This window comes from Sinocyclocheilus rhinocerous, unplaced genomic scaffold (assembly GCF_001515625.1).
Source record: "Sinocyclocheilus rhinocerous isolate Xijiao unplaced genomic scaffold, SAMN03320098_v1.1 scaffold2612, whole genome shotgun sequence".
NCBI classification, from domain to species: domain Eukaryota; kingdom Metazoa; phylum Chordata; class Actinopteri; order Cypriniformes; family Cyprinidae; genus Sinocyclocheilus; species Sinocyclocheilus rhinocerous.
Genome location: NW_015648580.1, coordinates 277,940 through 289,420, shown reverse-complemented (window position 1 = coordinate 289,420; position 11,481 = coordinate 277,940). Strand labels below are relative to the sequence as shown.

The 11,481-nt window shown below is 35.7% G+C and overlaps 1 protein-coding gene across 2 annotated transcripts in view; it reads left to right on the top strand.

The window, feature by feature from the left end:
• The first annotated feature begins 9,913 nt into the window (after positions 1-9,913).
• Positions 9,914-11,481, top strand: part of LOC107709925 (aryl hydrocarbon receptor nuclear translocator-like protein 1) — a 35,793-nt gene continuing 34,225 nt past the window's right edge. For both annotated transcript variants that reach the window (XM_016514592.1, XM_016514591.1), the window contains exon 1: positions 9,914-9,983. The gene's annotated coding sequence lies outside the window, so the exon portion shown is untranslated. The remainder of the gene's footprint in view (positions 9,984-11,481) is intronic.

The following is an 11,481-nucleotide window of genomic DNA, read 5'->3' as shown; positions in this document are numbered from 1 at the left end:
ATATAGGTCAAATATATAAAGTCAAAATCTTACTTATAAACAAATAATCCTGACTGTCTGAAATCTAGGGGATATTGTATAAAAATAATTGTTCAGCAAAAATACTTCTTTTCCCAAAGACAAAAACCTTATATGTAATCAATATACTATATATATTGACTTTTTACAACTTAATTTCACCATAAACAAAAGTTAAATTAGCTATAATATCAAACAAGATTCACAAGATTTAATTAAAACATTTTGTTAGCAAAATTTTACTATAAATAAAGACAATTTCGAAAGATGTTAATGTTTATAGTGATGTCTTTTTTTAAATATTAAGCATATTAAAAAAATAGATTAGACAGACAGACAGACAGACAGATAGACAGACAGACAGATAGATAGATAGATAGATTAATTAATTGCACAATAATTTCTGTGGTCAGTAAAGCTAGCCAGTATGTGTTCTGCACACCATTTACTATTTAAACAAAATTGTTTCTTTTTATTTATAATTTTTTTTCTATGGGAAGTGTTATTTGCTTTGACAAACTGAACATATATGAAACCATGATTTTTGATAAGACCAATATAAAAAATTGAATAAATGACACTGAAATTTCCATTTTCCAGCATAAAAATACATAATATCCTTTAAAAAAAAAAAACAGTCAGAACACCTTAGCAATTGTATAGAAATGCCCTGGCAACTCCACACAACTATTTATGTGATTTTTGTAGGCCAAACTTCAATTTTCTTCTCGCAGGGGCTGTGATGATGAATTAGCTGGTTAATGTTAACACATAAACCATGGCTCTGGCATCAAACCATGGGACTGAATACTGCTCCTTAATACAGGTATGAAACCAATCATTTCTCACAATGAGCATTGTTTGTTTTGACCAGGGCCTGTCCATGTTGTGACTCGCAAGTCTATTGGCTTTCTTGGGATGGAGGCGAACTGAGGATGACAGGATGAAATGTTGGAATTGAAATAATACAAGGTAAACTCAAAGTTGGGCACTGATTCAGATGAGGCGATGTCTTCTCAAGACTCTTCTCAAGTATGTTCAGGCAGAATTTTTCCCTTTCACAACCTGCAAAGTTCATGGCGTTTTAATACAAGTTCTCATTAGCCTCAGGTAAGAGTCTGCTAAGCCAATAAATACAGAATACATAATCCCCAAGATAAAATGTTAGTAACAATATGAACATTTGACTGCATTGCAGTAATTATTAGTGCTTGTTCAGGCAAGAATTATTATTCATACATTGGGTTAAAGATTTGAACAAATCCTTAACCCCAAGTATTAAACTTTGGTGCGAAACTCATGTATGGATATTAAGGATATTTTTGTGGCTTGTTGAGAAGAGGTTTGCTATTCATTTTCTAATTGACTGAACGAAGATGGGGGTGGGCTCTTTAATGGGTCAGTAAGCAACACCCTAGCAACCACCACGCAATGTCCTAACATCTGCATAGGAATGCACTCAAAGCCCCCAGAACAACATTAAATATAGGCATAAAATACATTATGAGTACACTATTGTAATACAATTGTGCTATTTTTGGTTTTGTTTTAGTTATTCATTGTCTGTGTTTTAGTGTGTTGTTACAGACAGAGCGTATTTCAACATAACTTGTGCATTTGTGTCATGTTTAGCAGATGCAGTTGTAACATTAGACTATGTCTAAGAAATTAATTAATTAATTAAAAAAGAAATGTATACTTTCATTCATCAAGGGCACATTAAATTGATTAAAATGTACAGTAAAGACAAATGATGTTACAAAAGATTTCTATTTCTAATAAATGCTGGGTCACACTTTATTTTAAGGTACAATTCTTACTAATAACTAACTATTAACTATGACTTTTGCCTCAATAAACTCCTAATTACTGCTTATTAGTAGTTAGTAAGGTAGTTGTTAAGTTTAGGTATGGGGAAGGATTAAGGGATGTAGAATATGATAAGACAGAATATGTGCTTTATAATTACTAATAAACAGCCAATATGCTAGTAATATGCATGTTAATAAGCAACTAGTTAATAGTGAGAATTGGTCCCTAAACTAAAGTGTTAAGTGTTGAAACATAGAGTAATAATATAAATAATATTTTATTTTTATATATTTTTATAAAGTATAAAACTAATATAATAAAATATAATGTAAGCACAATCAGTTTCAACATTGATAAAAATAATAAAATGTTTCTGATATGCTGAGCACCAAATTCAGCTTTACCATCACACAAAAAAAAAAATTACATTTTTAAATTTACATTTCAAACAAAAAAAAGAGTAATTTTAAATTGTAATAATATTTCACAATATTATAGTTTTTACTGTATGCATAGAATACAGTTTTTTCAAAAAAACATTTAAAAAATCTTATCGACCCCTAACGTTTGAACAGTAGTGTATGATGTGTTCATTCACTGTTTTGCTTCATATCACATAGTGAACCAGTCACTGACATTATTGACTATGATTGGGTTATGTTAAACAACGCTATTCCATTTTAGATTATGCTTTATCAGTCTGCTTTTCTTATAGTGTAAGAACTTTACCAACCCCTGTCTGATGCACTTTAATCAAGTGTTAACCTCTATATTAACATAGAAGGTGTTCAATATCAAATTTGTCATTCAGTCTTTTTCTTCTGGTGAATTTTAGTGCCTTGTAATGTTTCCCTCCATGGCCCTGCCCCATCCACAAACTGCCATTTTACAAAGGTGGAAATCTACCGTGGTTGAAACTTTGCTGTCCCACACTGTGAATGGGGTCAAAGTCCACAGCAGGGCCCCACAGGCCCGGTACACCTGTCATTACTCTCAAACTGCGACGTCTAATGAGGTGGAGCCCAGGGTAATTCCTGAGGACACTTTACGGTGTCTCCACAGTGGGCCTCTGATCTTTCTGCTCTCAGAAACAAAGTGTTCGGAAAGCACCCTGCCTCCAGTTCTAAGGGCCCCGTAACAGTCACTGATTCGGGTGAAGTGTGCTTGAGCAGGTCAGCCCATTGCCATTGCTGATTGGCCCCCTGTAGGACTCTGGTGGTTTGGTAGGGTGTTAATGAAAAGCAGCCCTCTTCAGTGCCCGGCTGTATTAGTGACACAGCAACAAGTTAGCAAGACGACACAGAAAAGTGACACATTCCACAAATTAGCAAAGGCTATTATATTGTCAGGATTGGACTGATGTTACTTGACAAGCAAGGAGAACAAAATTGCATTAAATACGAGTGACTAACTGCAAGCGAAAATGCATTTTTTATACTCAGAGACCTGTTTATGCTGCAGAAGCCACGGCAAGCTTCACCGTTGCATTACCCTTACAAAAATGAACTGCTGTAATGTGATCGCATTATTATAACAATGAAAAGTGCAGTTTTATGTTCTGCATTATGTAGTAAACTTCTCTTTCTTTCTTTCTTTCTTTCTACCATTATCATGTTCTTTTAGGGTAGGGGTATCCAGTCCTGCTCCTGGAAGGCCACTGTCCTGCAGAGTTTAGCTCCAACCCCAGATAAACACACATGAGCTAAGGTTGTAAAGGTCATCAGGATTACTAGAATCTTTCAAGCAGGTATTTTGGGACAAGATGGAGCTAAACTCTGCAGGACGTTGGCCCTCCAGGACCAGGGAGTCTGTAGTTCAGTGAATTACAACTGAATTTCAGTGTCTTGAGCCAAAAGCGTTGATTTTAAAACGTAAAAGTAGTTCAACTTTAAAAATGTGTCTCAAGACTTAAGATATACTATTCACTTATAAATGTTTTTGAATGCAAAACTGTGTCCTGTGTGAATGGCTCCTATCTGTGCCAGTGAACTGCGTTTGTAAAGCTAAACTTCTTGTAGATACAGTATGTTCATTATTAGTTGTGTGTGTGAGTGTGTGTTTGTATGTGTGTGTGTGTGTGTTTGTGTGTGTGTGTGTTTGTGTGTGTGTGTGTGTGTTTGTGTGTGTGTGTGTGTTTGTGTGTGTGTGTGTGTTTGTGTGTGTGTGTGTGTTTGTGTGTGTGTTTGTGTTTGTGTGTGTGTGTGTGTTTGTGTGTGTGTTTGTGTTTGTGTGTGTGTGTGTGTTTGTATGTGTGTTTGTGTGTGTGTTTGTTTGTGTGGTTGGGGTGGGGGGGGGGGGGGGTTGGTCCTGGTATACCCTACGTTATGGGGACCAAATGTCCCCACCAGGATAGTAATAGCAGTAATTTTGACCTTGTGGGGACATTTTTTTGGTAAATTATACAGAATGAAGTTTTTTGAAAATCTAAAATTGCAGAAAGTTTTTTGTGAGGTGTAGGGTTAGGGTAAGGCGATAGAAAACACAGTTTGTACATTAAAAGCCTTACGTCTATGGAATGTCCTCATAAAACCCAACATGTGTGTGTTTGTGTGTGTGTGTATGTGAATATTTCACATCCTTATTTGTACATCCTTCTCAACAACCTCTCTAATATTTGCAAAATTTTGAGTTGCTGAAATTCAGGCATTTTCAATATGCACAGGTATATATATATATATATATATATGCACAAATCATTACAAAGAAATTGACAACACGTTGAATTAAATGTGAACATTTTAAGTAGAAAGACTGAAATTCTTGTAAAACAATCCAATAATCTTTTTTTTTTAAACAGTGTGACACCTTGTCCAACAAACTTGGCAGTGTAAATTCAGCTCTAATAGAGATGTTGTCAGGGATACTCCAGCTTCGTCAGGCCCAATCACCTCACACACCCGTTCACAATCATCGGATTACTAATCAGCCGCACCTGTCACCAGCTCATCAACACTAGTTCAAATACTCAGTCACTGCAGCTGTACTTTGTCTGGTCTTGAGTTCACGACGCTCCTCCTTACCTGACTCACTCACCTGGACTCAAACCTGTCACCCACCAGTTTTTGTCGAAGTCATCATCCGTCAGATCTGAGAAAGACACAAGAAGCAGTCACTACGTGAGCTATATCCCTTCATGTTTCTGGAACTCTGTGCATTTAACCCGTTTGCTCTGCATCTCTCCCCTCAGAACCTCTGTTTAATAAAGAACCATTCTTACCAGTATATCTCCGTTTTGGTCTCCTTCTGTACTGTGACAGATGTAGGGTCTAGAGATGCATATATAGGGTTAATTTAACACAGCCACTCAATTAAACTTAAAACACTCAACTCAGATCATGTGTACTGTTTTTATCTTTTTCCACAGGTTTGGTGGTAGGGAAATAATTACATGGTAACCTTCTCAGATGGTAGGTATGTGCCGTTCTCATTACTGCCGATGCACTAATTAAAGAAACCAATGGGGAATTTCTCTGAGAGGACCCTCGAGATTCCAGCTGATCTCATTGATTCATCTCATTGAGAGCACAACTGCTTCATCTGGAGTACAAACTGCCTTATGTGCATGGGAAAGTTGGTATAGAAGAGGCATAAAATAGCTAAAGGACAAACCACAGCACTGTGTGTGTTACACCCTTTTTTGCTTCATCGTTTCTTTTTCTCAGAGCTAGTTTCTCAAAGCTAGTTCTCAGCTAGTTTCTTTATTCTATCTGCTTTGTTTAAAATGCGCCGGTAGAAAAACTTTATGCATGTATCTCTTAACAAGGTCAGAATGTGATACTCTTCTTCCTCCAAAACAGAAATGATATTGGTCTCAGCAATTCCTATTATATCCCAATTGGTAAGGATTGCGTTTCTTCTGAAGTGGTTGAAAATAAGATGTCATGAGCTCTTTTCCATTATATTCCGGTTACATACGGCAGTAACAAACTTTCATTCTTAACATACTTATGGAATACAGGATGTGCAACTTGCTTTTGTTAAACAAATGCCTGTGGGGAGATGACACAGTAGTGTCAAAAACAACCTCCAAGGTAAATATAATACAGATATTTCTGAAATCGAACACAATTGAATGTGGTGTATCTTCAGGAATTTAGTTGCATGATGTCAGATCTCACAGAATGTTTATTGGAAAGTAACATGGTATTAAAATGTCTTTTCTCCAATGTAAAGGGGGGGTATTTTATCCTCTAACTGATTTATTGAGACTTGTTGGTAACATATTCACGTTTCTTTCTTTAGCAAAATGTAGTCTTATTAAAAATATATATGCTATGGCAGGAATAGATGTAGATAGATATGCTGATAGTAGACCTATTATATTAGGTATTTAAATGTTTAAGTCACACTTAAAATGTCTTGACATCATTGAATTATATAACAAAAACAAATCTTCATTGTTTTTGTTTATTCTTTTAATAAAAAAATCAAATCGGATTCCGACATCTCTAGTTTTTTTTTTTTAAGACTTATTTGCTCATGCAGCCATACATGCAGTTTCACACACAGAATAGTTGAAATGCTCTATGAGTAATATCAGGAGGGCTTTCTCGGTGAAAAGCTTATTCAACAAGGCTGGGATGTTTGCCATCCAGAGTACATTCCTCTGGCTCATTCCTCATCCACTGGCCTGCATGTTTGTTTTTCTGCGTCAAAGTACTGTCAGCAGTGGCCTTTGACTTTACTGAAGAACATACAAGAGAAGCAGGTAACACTTTATTTCGATAGTCCACTTTAGACATTCTATTAACAGTAAGTAACTTTGCAACTACATGTCAGCTAGCAGTTAGTAGAGTATTAGTAGACTGTCTGCTTAATATCTTCTAACACTTTCTTTGTCAGCTTATTCTACTAACCCTAAACCTACCCTAACAGTCTACTCTGAGAGTTAGTAGACATGTAGATGCAAATTAATGAGAATTAGTTGACATGTAGTTGACATGTAGTTACAAAGTTACTTATAGTTAGTAGAATGTCTAAAGTGGACTATCGAAATAAAGTGTAACCGAGAAGCATTTACAGTACACAAGAAACCTTGACTTATTAGCCAACAATTGCTTTGTTTTACTGCAGTTTATTAACTCTGCGTTTTACTGTTCGCATGAACCATTTGAACTTTACGTGTTTGTCGTGTCACAGATATTTTTCAGTGAAAAGTGTTCATTCAGACACAGCTATGTGAGTGGATATCCTCCCTCTCTTTATACGGTCTTCATGCCTTACAAGAAAGGCCATGTTTGCTCACCAATCACTTTTCTTTTCTGTTCCTTGAAAAGGAGCTGTCACCGACTGATCACACGCCGTGCCAAGCAAACAACGCCACACAGAATGGCCAGAAAGTGACTGAAACGAGAGCCATTTCAATCATTTTCCTTCAGCCGTAGCAGTGCAACATTTTCACTGTGTAACCTTGACAGGTTTTCAGAAGACTGCAAAATGTCTTTGTACAGGTATCATCTTACTAAGACATATTATTGGGAGATATAGAGTGACAATTTGCATTTATATGCATTTTATGTAAGTAGTCTGTTATACTGTTATAAAGATCTCATTGATTCACATTATAAGTTATCAGAATTTCATCTTACTTTTTGGCCATTTAAATATCAGCAACTGCATCACAATTGCAAATTGTTGCTCAGTTTGGGCCTCTGAATAAAATTCTCGAGTATGAGCTCCATATTCTCCTATAATCATCCTATATGAGCTATAAAAGCCTGATGTATCAAATATGATGATACTTTTTTTATTTTGTCTAAAAAGTTCAGGAGCCGTTTTAGGTAGGTGTGGTTAACTCTTAACTTTTATAAAGAATATCTCTTTGGATTTGAGACTTTAGTCTTTGCAACTTTACAGATCTTCTTTATGCACCAAGAGCTTGTAACACTCCAAAGAGAAAGGAAAAATTGAAATCGCATCATATGACCCCTTTAAGTTAAAAAAAAATATATATTTTTTTTCAGACTATTATTTCATATGTCAGGCTTTACAGGGTTAAGACCGTGCAGAACTAGTCTGACCAACTAGCAGGTAGCCAAGGATTAATAAGTCTTTCAGTATTCAAAATATACCGACCTATATTTTTATGTAACTGACTTTTAAAATTAGCTGCAACTTGTAAGACTAGTCTAAGCATTTTTTGCAACTGACCCGTGTGGACAACACTTTAAAGTAGAGCCTTATTTACATATACCGAATGTTCACTGGGAATACAACAATCCCAAGGGGATTCAGCCATCCTAATGGGTCAGTCTGCCCTCTAAACACACTTGAAATGTCCCACAGGCTATTCCATCCTTTAGGGTCAGACTAAAACATCACGAAGGTGAACAAAGCCCATCTACAGTTTAGCATTTTGTCATTTATCTTACTATAATATTAATAAGCTAAAGTATAGGTATGAATAGAATCAGTTAATTTTTTTGTGCTTTCATTATTACTTTCATTTAGCTTTAAAATTATAAATTAATTAGGTGCATTTATGCTGTCTTTGCTGCCCACCCTGTGTCACCTCAGTAATCATGAAGTCATTGATAGTCGTGTGATATATTGTACAGTAACACTGTGCTAATAAGATGACGCTAACCCGACTGAAAGTCAGTTTAATGAACGGTTGTTGAAAAGCTTTATTTCTGCTGACATCTCTGTGGATTTCATTCTTTGCACAGTCATAGCTTGTTATAACAGCCCAACCAAGACACAATGAAAACTAACAATTGCCTACTTACAAAATGGCAGCATTTGAAATGATAGTTTTCTTTGCAATCTACAAACGGAATCCCCAGTGTCCTTCCTCATAGTGGCGCTCTTTGCTGTGGCTCCATCAAGTGGCACCAAAATGCCATTGTTATGTTTTAGCGCCATCCAATGGTTAACATGTGTAAGTGATTGTTTGTGCTGTTGTAAAACGAGCGTTGGCTTTATGTGCAACAGAATAAAATGATAATAAAAAGATAATTATTCATATATCCAACATAAAAAAAAGTAATTAGACACGAACTTAATATCATTGGCAAGTTAGGAAATTGTATATTTTTCAGTGACATTTACTTGTACTTTAACAGTTTAGATTTTTATAGAATTATTATTATATTATGAGTAGTAGTAGTAGTAGTAGTAGTAGCTTAGTAGGAAGAGGAGTGGTAGCGGTATTCATGACGGGCTAAAAAGAAAGCTTTTCTTTGCTTTTTTCTTTCTTTCTTTCTTTATTTTTTGTGGAATGACACACATTAATCTCCTAAATGTAAGTTTCACGTGTGAACTGTAAAACCATAACCGCAGGCCTGACCCTAAGAGCCCTTAGTGTTTGTTTAATATAATTAATAATAATTTTCCTGACATACAAACGAGGTAGCGTTGTTTCGGAATTCACCACAAGCAGTTTGTTTACAGTTTATAAAGCTGCAAATATTTCGGCAAATTTCTATTGGCTACGCTTATTCCCCGTGCTTTCTGATTGGCTGTTACGTTAGATACGTAAAGCGTTTTCTGATTGGACAAAGGAGTCATCGCTTAGTCTACACTGTAATGCCATTGGCTCAATAAGTAGGTTAGTGGTCTTGTAGTTATTAGACCGAGAGGAAAGTAGGTCATAGAGACTGTATAATGATACTGCCTACCGCTGTCCATATTCGCCTGATCATACATGCGCTTTTCTGCCTTCTTCGTGTAAGTAAGACATGTTTGGTTTATAAACACGCTGAAATGTGCTGTCTGTTGTTAATATGTAAATACTGCTGAACGACTTTCCCTAATCGCCGCGAGATAGTCATAGGCTACATTTAAGTTTTTAAAGATCTCGACCGGGTAACGTTACGAGGCAACAATCATTTTCCACATTCTCAAAATGTAATATTTCTGTCACGGTGGTGCTTACAAAATTAGTACTACAGAAACATTTGCTTCACACTCGCACTTCTTTTTTAAATCCATGTCAGGTTATATGAGGTCAAATGTCTCGGAGTAAGAAGTGAATGTGTTAATTTTGAATCATAACGCCGATTACAGTGACTGTGTCATATTTCTGATGAAAAAAAAAAAATGGTTTACGTTAAATAAAACCTTTTTACAAGTGTCATCCCGTTGTGACTGTATGTGCGACACGTCCCGGTGCGGTGTGGCAGGACAGTAAGCTCACATGGCCTTTTCCTCAGGTAAACACAGAAGATGTTAGAATCCAACTTGCTGACTACCTAGGCAACATTTTATAGCATTATTGGCGCGTGCAGCATCATTTTTCATCATCCAGCATCACTGAGCATCAGGCACGTACTGTTTTGGGCATCATGTTGCATTTGTAACCTTTATTGGCTTGTGGAGCATTTTAGGGGAACATTGGGCATCACAGACAGGAACAAGTATTAGTTTCAGGTGTTTTGGGGATTCATGTGCATTTAACATGTTTAGGCATTATACAGTATGTGCATTCAACATTTTTGAGTTTCATAGGCATGTGCAGTTTTTTTTTGTTTTTTTTTTGATTTTGGAATTGTTAGTTCGCCTTTTAATGTCCGATGTAAAATATTGAAGCAAAATTAGTAGAGAATCACTGATTCGCGGAGTTTTATCTCCGATTTTTTTTGTGAACAAAGATACTAGCAAAGTATGTTTTAAGTGTCAGAGGTGCATTCAGTATTGTTGAGGGTCATAAACACATGCATAAAATTTGTAATAATTTCCGTTTTAATAATAATAATAATAATAATAATAATAATAATAAAATATTTTTGCGGACCCCCCCCCAGAATTCTTTAATGAACAGAAATTTCAAAAGAACATCATTTATTTGAAATAGAAATATTTTGTAACAGTTGTCTTTACTGTCACTTTTGCGTCCTTGCTGAATAAAAGTATTCATCAAAATAAATAAATAAAAAATCTTACTGACCCAAAACAGTAATGTATGTTTATTGGAATAATGTAGTGACTAAAAAACAAAAATGTTAAACATATTAAAACTCAAACATTTATTCTCAATCCTCTTAATGTCCGATGTAAAATATTAAAGCAAAAGCTTGAGCCCAGTAATAAGCAATTGACTTCATTTTGTTGAAAGATGTTTCTCAACACTAGAGCTTCATCAGCTCTGTCATGGTAAAGGCAGCATGACTAAACATCCCTCATTAGGCATGTGTTTTAGGCAACATAGTTGCATTTTTAACCTTCACTTGTGTGTGTAGCATACTAGACATCAGGCATCATATGTACCGTTGGACTGTGGACATTAGAGGTGTGCACAGCATTGTGGGGCATCATAGGTACACACTGCAATTTTCGAACATCATGGCCAGTGTATTTTTAAGACAATAATGATGTGTTTTGGCCAAACTTTACATTGTTTTTAGTTACTGCACAGTTGTGGGCTTTAACGTTTGTTTGATTTTAAGGACTTTTATTTTTGTTTATTTCTGAATCTGTACAATAAAAAATTTGTAACCATGTTAGTACACCTCTTGGTGTCCAATATAAAATCCTAGAGCAAAACCAGTAATCCGTGATCCTCCATTCAGCATGTCAACAAAACTTACATTGTGAGTGTTCGGAATATTTGCTGTGATTTTGTGTGCAGTAAAGGTGTATGTCTGTGTATGACTATTTTATTATGCTTTTGTTATACTACTGTGTAACAAGGAACTAACTTGGGGGGGGGGG